Source organism: Pristiophorus japonicus, chromosome 7 (genome assembly GCF_044704955.1).
Source record: "Pristiophorus japonicus isolate sPriJap1 chromosome 7, sPriJap1.hap1, whole genome shotgun sequence".
NCBI lineage: Eukaryota > Metazoa > Chordata > Chondrichthyes > Pristiophoridae > Pristiophorus > Pristiophorus japonicus.
The window spans coordinates 88103179-88117170 of NC_091983.1; the positions used below are offsets into that span (position 1 = coordinate 88103179).

Sequence of the window (13992 nt, forward strand, 5' to 3'; positions counted from 1 at the left end):
CGTTCACGGATGAGCTGCTGGCGCAAGTCTCGAGCAATCGTTAAAGGGGCACGATGGACGGCCCTCCTCCGACCTCGTGCTCCGGCATCAGGCACTTGCATGCTTTCCTGAGTGTCGTTATCATCCACATCCTGGTCATCCGTAATACTATCATCATGCACTGGACCCTCACGTCGGTCTTCGGGTTCCACTACCAGCTCCTGCTGCCTCATGATGGCTAAGTTATGAAGCATGCAGCACACAACAGTGAAGTGACCGACAATCTGAGGAGAGTATTGCAACTGTCCTCCGGAATGGTCCAGGCATCGGAATCGCTGTTTCAATATGCCAATGGTCCGCTCAATGATGCTGCGCGTCGCAATGTGCACCATGTTGTATTGACGGTCAGCTTCTGTCCGTGTCACGCGTATGGGCGTCATGAGCCAGGTGGTCAGGCCGTACCCTTTGTCTCCCAGTAGCCAGCTCTGCCCTTCTGGCTGCTGCTCAAACATGTCAGATAGAACGCTGTCGCGTAGGATGAACGCATCGTGGGTGCTGCCAGGGTATCTCGCATCGACTGACATGATGCGCTGCTTGTCGTCACACACGAGCTGCACATTGATGGAGTGGAAACCTTTCCTATTTCGGTACTGCTCAGATTCCTCCATGGGTGCTCGCAAGGCTATGTGGGTACAATCAATGCAGCCCTGTACCTTTGGGAAGCCGGCAATCCTGAAGAAGCCCACAGCCCTCTCATGGATCGCTTGTGCGGTCATTGGGAAATTGATGAAGTCATTCCTTCGCGCATAAAGTGCAGCCGTGACCTGGTAAACGCAGGCATGTATTGCACGTTGAGAGATGGCACACACATCTCCAGTTGTAGCCTGAAACGATCCTGAGGTATAGAAAGAAAGTGCAGCTGTTACCTTCACTTCAACAGACAAGGCAGTTGTCCTTCTGCTTCTGGGCTGCAAATCTGCTCTCACCATATCACAGATCTCAGTGACAACTTCTCTGCGAAAACGCAGCCTTTTCACACAATCAGCCTCGCTCATGTCCAGGTACGAGCGCCTGGTTCGATATTGTCGACGTGGGTAAGGTCTCCTGCCCATCAACCTACGGGCTACGACGTTCCTGGTGTGGTGAGCTCTAATCAATTCTCTCCTATGCAGTGAATTGATGGCAAACCATTGCATAATATGTGGTGTTGACAATGCAGCACCCATTCTGCAAATTTAAATATAAAACTGTCTATGTGGCTGCCTCTCCCTGTCCAAATGGCATCAGTCCCCCTCACAGCTCGAAGGCTGCTGCTGTGTCTTTGGCTGCCGGCCAGCCACTGACGCCGCCCCGAAAGCATGGCCAAATGGCCTCAAGAACCTTAATGAGCTGCGTGTGTCCTGCGTTGATTCTTCGGCTGCCGGCCAGCCACTGACGCCGCTGCTATCTCATGGCCGAATGGCCTCACGTCGGTCTGCTGCTGATTCTTCGGCTGCCGGCCAGCCACTGACGCCGCTGATATCTCATGGCCGAATGGCCTTGGGTCCGTCCGGTGCTGCTTCTTCGTGGCCAGCCACGAAGAGAATGAAGGCCTGCCTCAAGCACTGCAGCTCAGCTCGAAGGCTGCTTGCTGCCGTTGAGACACTGACGCCACACCGCTGCCTGAAAGGCCTGCCTGAAGCACTTTCACACAGGTAGGAACATGGTTTATTTAATCTTTTCTTTGCTTATAAATTTTTATTCAGGTTGAATTTATTTGTATAATATTTGTATAAGTATAACTAAGGATTGATTGTAGAATTTAATGACTTCCCTTCCCCCCCTCCCCCCCCCAACTCATTCCCTACGCCTAATTTGTAACCTGCGCCTGATTTTCTAAAGTGTAGACAAGGTTTTTTCGAGCGTACAAAAATCTTCACTTACTCCATTCTAAGTTAGTTTGGAGTAAGTTTTCACTCACGAAACTTGGAAATCAGGCGTCAGTGGCCCCTTTTGAAAAGAAAATTCCGTTCCAAAGTGAAACTGTTCTACCTGACTAGAACTGGAGGAAACTAAATGTGGAGAATTCCGATTTCTAAGATACTCCGTTCTACACCAGTTGCTCCTAAAAATCAGGAGCAAATCATGTGGAAACTTGGGGCCGATATGTCCAAAAACCTCTTTTGATGATATCTTGCCTTATATCTGCTGAATGAGGATAGTTGCTTCTCTTTTTATATATAAACAAGTGTAGCCTCCCGGCTGAGGCAGGCACATCAACACCTAATTATGGCTAATCTGATCCTTTGGAAATCATCATACCCCATTCGTCCAACCTATTACTTGAATGACTCACCTCATTTGTAAAACTATGGGCCCAAGTTTCCACACGATAAAAAACGGGTGCCCCTCCGAGCTGGGCGCCCGTTTTTCGCGCCTAAAACGGCGCCGGAAAAAAAGCTCGCAATTCTGGAGCGTTCTGCAGCTCCTTGTCTGTTTGGCGCTGCGCCCAGGGGGGCGGAACCTACACTTGCGCCGATTTTGTAAGTGGGAGGGGGCGGGTACTATTTAAATTAGTTTTTTTCCTGCCGGCAACGCTGTGCGTGCGCGTTGGAGCGTTCGCGCACTCGCAGTGTGAAGGAAACATTCGCACTCAGCCATTTTTGTAGTTCTTTGCAGCTGTTTAATTTTTGAACATTTTTTAATAAAAGCACATTGCCATCAGCACATCAGCACTTGCAGCCTTCTCACTGTCTCCTTCCCCCCTCCCCCGCGGGAAGAACGGGCGCCTCCTCCCCCCTCCCCCCCCGTGGGAAAGAACGGGCGCCTCCTCCATCCCCCCACCCCCGCGGGAAAGAACGGGCGCCTCAGGCTGACCGCAGCATTCTCCGTGCCTGAAGCACTTTCACACAGGTAGGAAGATGGTTTATTTAATCTTTTCTTTGCTTAGAAATGTTTATTCAGGTTGGATTTATTTGTATAATATTTGCAGAAGTATAAATAAGGATTTATTGTAAAATTTAATGACTTCCCTTTCCCCCCACCCTCGTTCTGGACGCCTAATTTGTAACCTGCGCCTGATTTTTTAATGTGTAGAACAGGTTTTTTCAGTTCTACAAAAATCTTCACTTGCTCCATTCTAAGTTAGTTTGGAGTACGTTTTCACTATGGAAACTTTGAAATCAGGCGTCAGTGGCCGGACATGCCCCCTTTTGAAGAAAAAATTCTGTTCCAAAGTAGAACTGTTCTACCTGACTAGAACTGCAGAAAACAAAATGTGGAGAATTGCGATTTCTAAGATAGTCCGTTCTCCAGCAGTTGCTCCTAAAAATCAGGCGCAAATCATGTGGAAACTTGGGCCCTAACTGTTTGGCATTGTGCCTCCATCAGGGACTGACTGCTAGAGTAACGTGTTGTAAGCCACTCTAACCCACCATTGTCCCCCACACCCCCAACAGCACTCTTCCCCCACCACCCCCACACAACCCACTCACCAACCCCACACCCCACTCTTCCCCCACCACCCCCACACAACCCCCCCCTAACACCCCCCCCCCACCCACACCCACGCCCCACACGCCCCCCCCACACCACCCCCCCGACCTTTACACAAGAAGCAATAAAATAATGTTCAATCCTTTTCCTACCTGCAACCAAAAATCCCAGCTAGTTTTAAATGAGTGTCTGCCACGTTTTCCCTTTAAATGTCCTTGCTTGCACCTATGCAGCACCTTTTCAGCACTCCTCTACACAAGAATCAATAAAATAATGTTCAATCCTTTTCCTACCTGCAACCAAAAATCCCAGCCAGCTTTAAATGTGTGCCACGGTCTCGCTTTAAATGGCCATTGCCAAGGTCGAGGTTCCATTGCGCATGCGTGCACGGTGCAACGCGCACGCGCAACGATGCCGGCTGCATTTAGACACACAGGGCTTAGCCCCGCCCACCTGCAGAGTACTATAGGCTTGCTCCGCCCCAGGAAGACAATGCTGCGCCGCGCCACGCCACGGTCCAGGAGGACCGGAGAATTGCAGTAATTTATTCCGGCGCACCTTCAAGCCCAGGCAGGTCACGTAAGTCTCGGAGGTGCGCCGTATTCAGCAGATGTCGAAACTTTGGCCCATTAGGAGAGCATTTGGGAAAATGTGATCACAATATCATTAGGTTTAGAGTAGTTGTGGAAAAGGACAAGGAACAATCAATGGTGAAGATACTTAACTGAACAGGGCTAATTTCAGGGAGCTGAAAAGGGATCTGGCCCAGGTGGAATGAAAACCAAGATTATCAACATGTATTTATGTAGTGCCTTTAACGCAGTAAAACATCCCAAGGCACATTACAAAACAAAATTTGACACCGAGCCACATCAAGCAAAATAGTAAATGAGCAATAGGAGGCCTTCAAGGAGAGAGTTCGGGTACAGGCGAGAAACATTCCCATAAGGGGCAAAAGGAAGGTCATCCAAAGCTAGAGCTCCCTGGATGACTAAAGAAATTAGGATTAAAATGAAACAGAAAAAGGAAGCTTATGATAAATGTTAGGATCATAATAAAGTAGAAAATCAAGAATAATCCAGAAAGTGCAGAAGAAAACAGAAAAAGGAAATAAGTGGGTCAAAGAGAATGCATGAGAAAGGATTAGCAGGTAACATAAAAGGGAACACTAAAGTATTTTGTAAACATATAAAGAGTAAAAGGATAGTCAAAGGGTGTGGTCCATTAGAGACAAAAAGGAAATCTTCTTGGGGAGGCAGAGGCTGGATTTTCCGGTCCCTTGTACCTCTGGTAGCGCCCCGGAGGGGCGGAAAAGGGTGCTTTTAGGCACAACGGCGGGCGTCCAGCTTTTACCGCCCGGTCGGCAAATTCGGCTCAGGGTTTGCGGTGGCGAAAAAACTTACTGCTCCACCCTCTAGTTTCACAGATCATGACGACAATTGTTGTGCAAGGTTCCGCTAGCGACCCGCATGCAAAATTAGGCCCTAACGCCCCATTATACACTCATCCCAGGAAACGCCTGAAAAACCAGGCTTTTCCACCGTCCAGTAGGCGGTAGTTGCGGCGTTTGCAATTTGAGGGAGGATGTCCTCTATCGCAGGCCACATGGACTGCAACATTTGCACACAACACGCTGTGTGAAACTCTGTCTTGAGAATGGTACTTTTATCTGCCATTACAGAATTTAATGGGAGCATTACTGGTTTGCCAGCATTTCATTCTCCATCTTATTGGTAGGCGGCGTCAGGATACAACAAGGGCTCTTGGCCATGTCAGGTCACAGATGAAGATAGGCTGAAGGCATCTGGGGAGGAGGGTTTACCCCCCCCCACGGGTTTACAGGCACCAACGCTTATACCTCCAGCTCTCTGAGGAGCAGTGTGAGAGAATGCTGCGCTTCCGAAAGGAAGTGCTGACAGAGATATGTCATCTCCTACAAGCAGACCGATGCAGGCAGCCTTCAATGCTCCTCTGAACAGGTTTCCAAATTCATTGTAGTGCGCTGCATGTTGCACAATTTGGCCATCATGAGGGGCCAGGCATTGCCAGTGGGGATTGCAGGCTCACCTCAGGACGAGGACAATGACGAAGAGGAGACTGGCGAGGCCCCCACATCCACGGGGAAGACAGCGTGGAGATGCTGCCGGCCAGCTCATAATGGAGTAGTTCTCCTGAATGGAGGAAACTGAGGGATGGAGCCAATACTGGACATGCTATGTGCCCCCATAAAGGCACATCTCCGGTGAATGCTGGAATGATACACAAGACACCAATGGCAAAGGATGAATCAAAAATGCTACTGCTACAAAGTAACAAAAACTCCCCCCAACCAAAAGAAAACCATACAATATGCGTTATGTTGCAGGGCACTGAAATTTAAAACATGTCTGCGAATGCGCAAAATGTCAAACTTTTTTCTTTTTTTTTTTAAAAAACGCCATGCTTTTCGGCTGGGGCGCAAAAACTTCAGTGTAACGCCTGATTTTGCACCCCCAATCATGGAACCACATTTTTTGCCGAATTTTGCAGACGAAGATGCAAACTTTTTCCAGGCGGTATCAGGACTGCCCCACAGCCATTATCGCCCTGAAATCACAAAAGCCGACAATCCAGCCCTAAATGAGTACTTTGCATCTGCCTTCAATAAAGAAGATGCTGCTAATTAATGTCACAGTAAAGGAGGGTTAGAGAAATTGGATGATAGAAATAGATAAAGAGATACTTAAACAGCTGGCAGTGCTCAAAGTAGAAATGTCACTCGGTACAGATGGGATGAATCGAGTTGCTGAGGTTGGAAATAGAGGCTTTGGCCACAATATTTCTGTCCACCTTGGATATGGGAATGGTGCCAGAGGACTAGAAGGTTGAAAATGTTACACCTATGTTCAAAAAAATGAGCAAGCTGGAAAGTCGAAAAAAACTCCCCTATACCAGAAAGGGGAAAGCGGCACTGGGCAAAAATAAATTTAAAATGGTCAATAAGACTGCGGATAAATCAGGAGGCAGCACGAGAGTGGCTGTGGTGCAACCACAACAGCAATGGCCGCTCGGGTTGGGACGCAGAGCTGTCAGGAACGAAGCAACAAAACAGAAAGAGCAGAATTTAATTCTGCTCAAAAATTAAAAAGATGAAAAGGTGGACCAAAGAAATTGAGAAGAATCCAAAGATTGGGTGACCAAGCAAAATAGTGCGCAGACTTGGGCAACTAACATGACAGCATCACATAGTAACAAGAGAGGTGTAACTACAAGATGAAAGGCAAATAGGATGTTTTGATATAGATAGACTAAGTGAATGGGCAGTAAGGTGCAGATGGAGTATAATGTCAAGAAATGTGAGGTTATTCACTTTGGTAGCAAGAATAGAAAAACAAAATATTTTTTAAATGGTGAGCAACTTTTAAATGTTGGTGTTCAGAGAGATTTAGGTGTCCACGTGCAAGAAAACACAGAAAGCTAGCATGCAGGTACAGCAAGCAATAAGGAGGGCAAATGGAATGTTGTCCTTTATTGCAAGGGGGTTGGAGTATAAGAGTAGGGAAGTCTTGCTACAATTGTACAAGGCCTCGGTGAGACCTCACCTGGAGTACTGTGCAGTTTTGGTCTCCTTATCTAAGGAAGCGGTGCAATAAGTGTTTACTAGATTGATTCCTGGGATGAGAGGGCTGTCTTATGATGTGAGATTGTGTAGAATGGCCTATACTCTCTGGAGTTTAGAAGAATGGGAGGTGATCTCATTGAAACATATAAGATTCTGAAGGGAATTGACAGGGTAGATGCACAGAGGTTGTTTGCCCTGGCTGGAGTGTCTGGAACTAGGGGGCACAATCTCAGGATAAGAGATAGGCCATTTAAGACAGATGAGGAGGAATTTCTTCACTCAGAAGGTTGTGAATCTTCGAAATCATCTGCCCCAGATGGCTGTGAATGCTGAGTTTGAGTATATTCAAGCCAAGATCAATAGATTTTGAGTCTCGGGGAATCAAGGGATATGGAGATTGGGCGGGAAAGTGGAGTTCAGGTCGATGATCAGCCATGATTTTATTGAATGGCAGAGCAGGCTCGAGGGACCATATGACCATATGGCCTACTCCTACTCCTCGTTGTTATGTTCTTTAGAAGTGCACGCCATATTCAAGGCTTCGTATACCAATAGTTGATCTCCTGTGGCATTGCATATAGTTAAGTACAAGAATATAGATTCCCCCCCCCCCCTCCCCCCTCCCCTTATCTTGCATTTCTGCCTCTCCTCACTTTTCTTTGCTTCTCTGCATCCTCTTCCACTTTTCTACTTTTGGGTGGGAGGTGGTGCAGAGCACCAGCTGAACCTTGCTTTCCTGTCCTTCATCGCACCCCTAACCCTCCATCTATTTCCTCCTCACAGGCAGGTGACAAAAGGCCTGTGACCTCTTCACAATCTGTTTCCTTCAAGGAGGCTTTTTCACTTAAAAAAAAAACAAGCAAATAGAATTAAGAACTAAAATTAGAATACAGTCTGAAACATAGAAAATAGGTGCTGGAGTAGGCCATTCGGCCCTTCGAGCCTACACCACCATTCAATATGATCATGGCTTATCATGCAACTTCAGTACTCCATTCCTGCTTTCTCTCCATACCCCTTGATCCCTTTAGCCATAAGGGTCACATCTAACTCCCTTTTGAATATATTTAAACAAACTGGCCTCAACAACTTTGTGGCAGAAAATTCCACAGGTTCACAATTCTCCGAGTGAAGAAGTTTCTCCTCATCTCAGTCCTAAATGGCTTACCCCTTATCCTTAGACTGTGCCCCTGGTTCTGGACTTCCCCAACATCGGGAACATTCTTCCTGCATTTAACCTGTCCAATCCCATCAGAATTTTATATGTTTCTATGAGATCCCCTCTCATTCTTCTAAATTCCAGTGAATATAAGCCTAGTCGATCCAGTCTTTCTTCGTATGTCAGTCCTGTCATCCTGGGAATCAGTCTGGTGAATCTTTGCTGCACTCCCTCAACAGCAAGAATGTCCTTCCTCAGATTAGGAGAACAAAACTCGACACAATATTCCAGATGTGGCCTCATAAGGCCCTGTACAACTACAGTAAGACCTCCCTGCTCCTGTACTCAAATCTTCTCGCTATGAAGGCTAACATGCCATTTACCTTCTTCACCGCCTGCTGTACCTGCATGCCAACTTTCAATGACTGATGTACCATGACACCCAGGTCTCGTTGCATCTCTCTTTTTTTTTTTTTTAAATCGGTCACCATTCAGATAATATTCTGCCTTCCTGTTTTTGTCACCAAAGTGGATAACCTCACATTTATCTACATTATACTCCCTATGTGTATGTCTCTCTGTTACACAAGAGATCAGATAATTTCCATTTCATAGAATCATAGAAATTTACAGCACGGAAGGAGGCCATTTCGGCCCATCATGTCTGTGCCGGCTAACCAAAAACTATCCAGCCTAATCCCACAAAACACAGGAGAGATAATTAGTTGGTTTCAAAATTCAACTGGCATCTATTCTTGGAAAACTGAACTAATATTAGCATAAGCAAGCACACTCACACCATCAGTGCAATATGCTTTAAGTTTGGCCGCACTGGGCCAAACTTCCTCAAAGTTTCCCACTTGCCCTCGCCCTGAACTCGCATCTTTCTCCACTTTCTCTCCTCTCTCTCTCTCTCATGCCCTCTCCAGGCTTATCTTGTCCAGGAGACCCACTTCCTGCTTCCTCGACTCTATTCCCACTAACCTGCTGACCACCCAACTTCCCTTCCTGGCCTCAGTTAGCTAATATGATGAACGGTTCTCTCGCTTCAGGTACTTCAAATCTGATGTCATCATCCCTCTCCTCAAAAACACAACCCTTGACCCTCTGTTCTTGCAAACTACCGGCCCATCTCAAACCTCCCTTTCCTTTCCAAAGTTCTTGAATGTATTGTTGCCTCCCAAATTCGTGCTCATCTTCCCCAGAACTCCACGTTTGAATCCCTCCAATTAGGTTTCCGCCCCTGCCACAGTAGTGTAACGGGCTCTCATCAAAGTCACAAATGGCATTCTATGTGACTGACAAAGGCAAACTATCCTTCCACGTCCTTCTCGACCCATCTGCAGCCTTTGACATGGTTGACCATACCATGCTCCTCCAATGCCTCTCCAGTGTCATCCAGCTGGGTGAGACTGCAGTCGCCTGGTTCCATTCTTATCTATCTAATCCTATCCGGAGAATCACTTGCAATGGTTGCTCTGCTCGCTCCCTCACTGTTACCTTTGGTGCCCCCCCAAGGATCTATCCTTGGCCCCCTCCTATTTCTCATCTACATGCTGCCCCTTGGCGACATCATCCGAAAACAATGTCAGTTTCCGCGCCGACCCCTCCGTGGTCTCTAAATTGTCTGACTGCTTATCCAACATCCAGTACTGGATGAGCAGAAATTTCTTCCAGCTAAATATTGGGAAGACTGAGCCAGTGTCTTTGGTTCCCACCACAAACTCTGTTCTCTCGCCACTGACTCCATCCCTCTCCCTGGCAATCGTTTGAGATTTAACGAGACTATTCACAACCTTGGTGTCATATTTGATCCCGAGAGGAGCTTCTGCCACATATCTGCACCATCACTAAGACTGCCTATTTCCAACTCCTCCCCTGCCTCAGCTCATCTGCTGCTGAAACCCTCATCTATGCTTTTGCTACCTCTAAACTGGACGGACGGCCTCCTACATTCTACCCTCCGTAAAGTTGAGGTCATCCAAAACTCTGCTGCCCGTGTCTTAACTCGCACCAAGTCCCATTCACCCATCACCCCTGTGCTCGCTGAACTATATTGGCTCCCGGTTAAGCACCACCTCCATTTTAAAATTCAGGAATGGCACTCCAGATCATAACCTGCTGTAAAAAAAAAATTCTCCTTAGAAAATAAAGTCAAGTTTATATAGCACTTTTGACAACCTCGGGACTTTCCAAAACACTTTACCATCAATAATGTACTTTTGAAACATAGTCATGGTTGCAATGTTGGAAACGCAGCTGCCAATTTGCACGTAACAAGCTCCCACAAACATACATCAACCTCTGGTTCTTTTGCCAGTTACCTTAAATGTGTCCCCTCTGGTTACCGACCCCCCTTCTGGCACTGAAAATGGTTTCTCCTTATTTACTCTTCATGATCAAAACCCTTCATAATTTTGAATACCTCTGTGGATATCTGAACGGAATATATGGAATTAAGGACAGTAAGGTAAACGGGATATATGAAAATGTATAAGCCATGGAAGAATAGCTGGGAGAATGTCAGATTGCAAATAGTGCAACATCAGCATAGCTAACAGTCTGTCTCAAGGTTTCAAGTCACTAATCCTGCCAATAATATATAATTGTAACATGAAATACATCTGCAGAATTGCAAGGTCTCAGCTAATAGTCACACCATTAGATTGAAACATTTAGAGGCAATACTTGAGCTTTCAAGAAGAACATCTCATATAGATTGACTAATGAGTGGCTGAGTTAGACTGTCAATCCATTTGTATTTTGTTATCTGATTTCAAAACTGTATAACTGTTAACGCTTTACGATGTAACTTCACTTATCCGTAGGGAGTGTGTACGCTCTATCCAGAGAGTATATCGTCTGTCTGATAGGTCTTACTGGCCGGTAATAAAGACTGCTTTGTTCAAAGCACAAGAGGTATTCGACTCAGTAATTTTACTGAACCAGATTGAGGTAAAAGAATCCGGGAATTAACACCTCCAGTTAATTTTGTTTCAACCTTCTCTGCTCGAAGGAGAACCCAGCTTCTCTAATCTTTACATAACTGAAGTCCCGCATCCCTGGTCCCTGATTCTAGTAAATCTCCTCTACACCCTCTCTAGGCCTTGACATTCTTCCTACAATGTGATGCCCAGATTTGAATACTATACTCCAGCTGGGGCCTAACTAGTAACATAAAGGTTTAGCAGAACTTCCTTGCTTTTGTACTCTCTGCCGTTTATAAAGCCAAGGATTCCATATGCTTTTTTTTGTCTTGCCACTTTCTAAGACTCGTGTAAGTACACCCCCATGCTGCTCTCTTCCTGCAACCCATTAAAAATTGTACCAATTAGTTTATTTATGCCTCTATTTATAAAGCCAAGGATCCTATGCCAAGCCTTTTTATAAGTCTCCAACTTGGCCTGCCACCTTCAAAGATGTGTGTATGTATAGCCCTAGGACTCTATTTCTGCACCCTCTTTAAAACTGTATAATTTAGTTTATATTACCTTACCAAAATATATCATTTCACACATTAAATTTCATCTGCCACATGTCTGCCTATTTCACCACTTTGTCTATATCCTCCCGGCGTCGGTTAGTCTCCTCGTTGTTTACAACACTTGAGTTGTATGTCATCTGCAGACTTTGAAATTATGCCCTGTATTCCCAAATCCAGGTCATTAATATACCTCAAAAAAGTGCAGTGATCCCTGGGGGACATCATTGTATACTTCAGTCTGAAAAACAGCTATTCATCACTACTCTTTGCTTTCTGTCCCTTGGCCAATTTTGTATCCATGCTGCCACAGTCCCTTTAATCCCATGGGCAAAATTTTTGCTAATAAGTCTATTATGTGGTATTTTATAGTTTTGAAAATCCATATACACATCAACCGAACTACCTTTGTCAACCCACTCCGTTACTTAATCAAAGCACTTGAAGACTTGACAATTTTGAATAACTGAGCCAAAACTGCCAGAACAAAAATTTTCCGCCTGTGCAGCTGACTGAACAATACTGGGGCATCTTCGGAAATTACGTACATATTCAGATTGCATAATCAAAATTCAGCTCACACCACCATAGCTCTGTGCAAAAATATCAAAGCCCAGCCTGGGCATGTGGGAGAGTCCGAGACCTTCAAGTAAATCTTTAAATCATGAGAAGACATAAAATACAAATCAATAGATAAATGTTAGTGAAATAAATATTTTTATTTTGTTTAAACAATTATTTTTGGACATAAAAATTTCAGTTACTGATTAGTTGAAAAAAAAATAATTGCATTTTGTAAGTAAGGACAATGCAACACCAACCAGCAGCCAGAGCCCGCAAATACAACTTTCATCGAGCATCATGGCCAAGGGGCTACCTGAAGCCTTTCAATGAAATGACGGCATAGCATACGTAAAGATACTAATCCATTTTGGATGGTATTGCTCACAAGTTGGATGCTATTATGAAGGCAAGAGTGTTCTACCATGTAATGTGTGACGTATTCTTCTAATGTGGATCTGTGTAGATAAACAGGTGCTAGGTCAATCAGAGTTTAATTGTTGTTGGGCTGGGGCTTTGCAGGAGGAAGATAATCCGTTTCAGTTTGGAGTTCAAAGTGAAACTGTTAAGATTATTCTGCATGTGGAGTGTAACAGAAGCATGCGCAAAAGTACATGATGCCAAAGTCGGTGTCTGGCTGTGGTGCCAATTTCATCAGTGATGTAGGTTGGCTGCGTGGTTAATAGTCCGATTGTTATACATATTATTGATATTACTCCAATACCACAGCTAATCTCATTATTGATATTATTTGGCAGAAATTACCAATGCCAGTGTTACTCAGTACTGATATTACTAACCAGCAGTAATTATCATTGTCAAATATATTCATCAACAGCAGTTACTCTCACTAATGTTATTACGAACTGGCAGTAATTGCTAGTGTCAGTCACACTAACAAACTGGCAGTGCCACAGCAACTGTCACTATTGTTATTACTAACTGGCAGCTCAAGGTTACTCTCACTATTGATATCAGTAATTGGCAGTGTCAGTCACTCTCTGTACTGATATCACTAATTGGCAGTGTCAGTCACTCTCTGTACTGATATCACTAATTGGCAGTGCCAGTCACTCTGTGCTGCTATCACTGATTGGCAGTGCCAGTCACTCTGTGCTGCTATCACTGATTGGCAGTGCCAGTCACTCTGTGCTGCTATCACTGATTGGCAGTGCCAGTCACTGTACTGATATCACTAATTGGCAGTGCCAGTTACTCTCACTTATCGGCGGTGCCGTTCGGGCAGAATTATTTCCTGGCCTCGCTCACCTGGGCTCAGCGACAGTGGCGCCTCCCCACCGCTGGGCTCACCCGGAGCCCGGGGCTGGCGCTCCCATCTCTCGGGCTCTCGTTGTGGCGTGGAGACGACGCAGCCTCTTCCTCGGAGTCGGTGTCAGCCGGCGGTTCCCTGGGTTCCGGCCGCTCGTTGACCTCCTCTGCCGGGTCACCTCTGAGCCGCTCTCTCCGGCTCTGGGTCACGGCCTGTCGATCCCTCCGCCGCCGCTCCGCCGCCTCCCGCTGCCTGTCGCTGTCGGGCTCGCCGCCCCGCTCCCTCCGCTGCCCCCTCCGCCGTCCGCTCGCCCCCTCCCCCGAGCCCTCGCCGCCCCGGACCTGCACTCCCTGGCGCGCGGTACACCGGTCTCCGCCCGCTGCCAGCCGCGGTCTCTCGGGCTCCGTCTCGCTCGACGCCTCACTCCCTCCCCGAGCACTCGCGCGCCCCAACCTCTTTGTTTTTCA

General features: G+C 46.3%; 1 protein-coding gene across 3 annotated transcripts in view; it reads right to left on the reverse strand.

Annotated features, from left to right (window-relative positions):
• The window catches only part of agbl5 (AGBL carboxypeptidase 5), a 209381-nt gene extending 195602 nt beyond the window's left edge, over positions 1 to 13779 (reverse strand). For all 3 annotated transcript variants that reach the window (XM_070885111.1, XM_070885110.1, XM_070885109.1), the window contains exon 1: positions 13525 to 13779. The gene's annotated coding sequence lies outside the window, so the exon portion shown is untranslated. The remainder of the gene's footprint in view (positions 1 to 13524) is intronic.
• Positions 13780 to 13992: the final 213 nt, after the last annotated feature.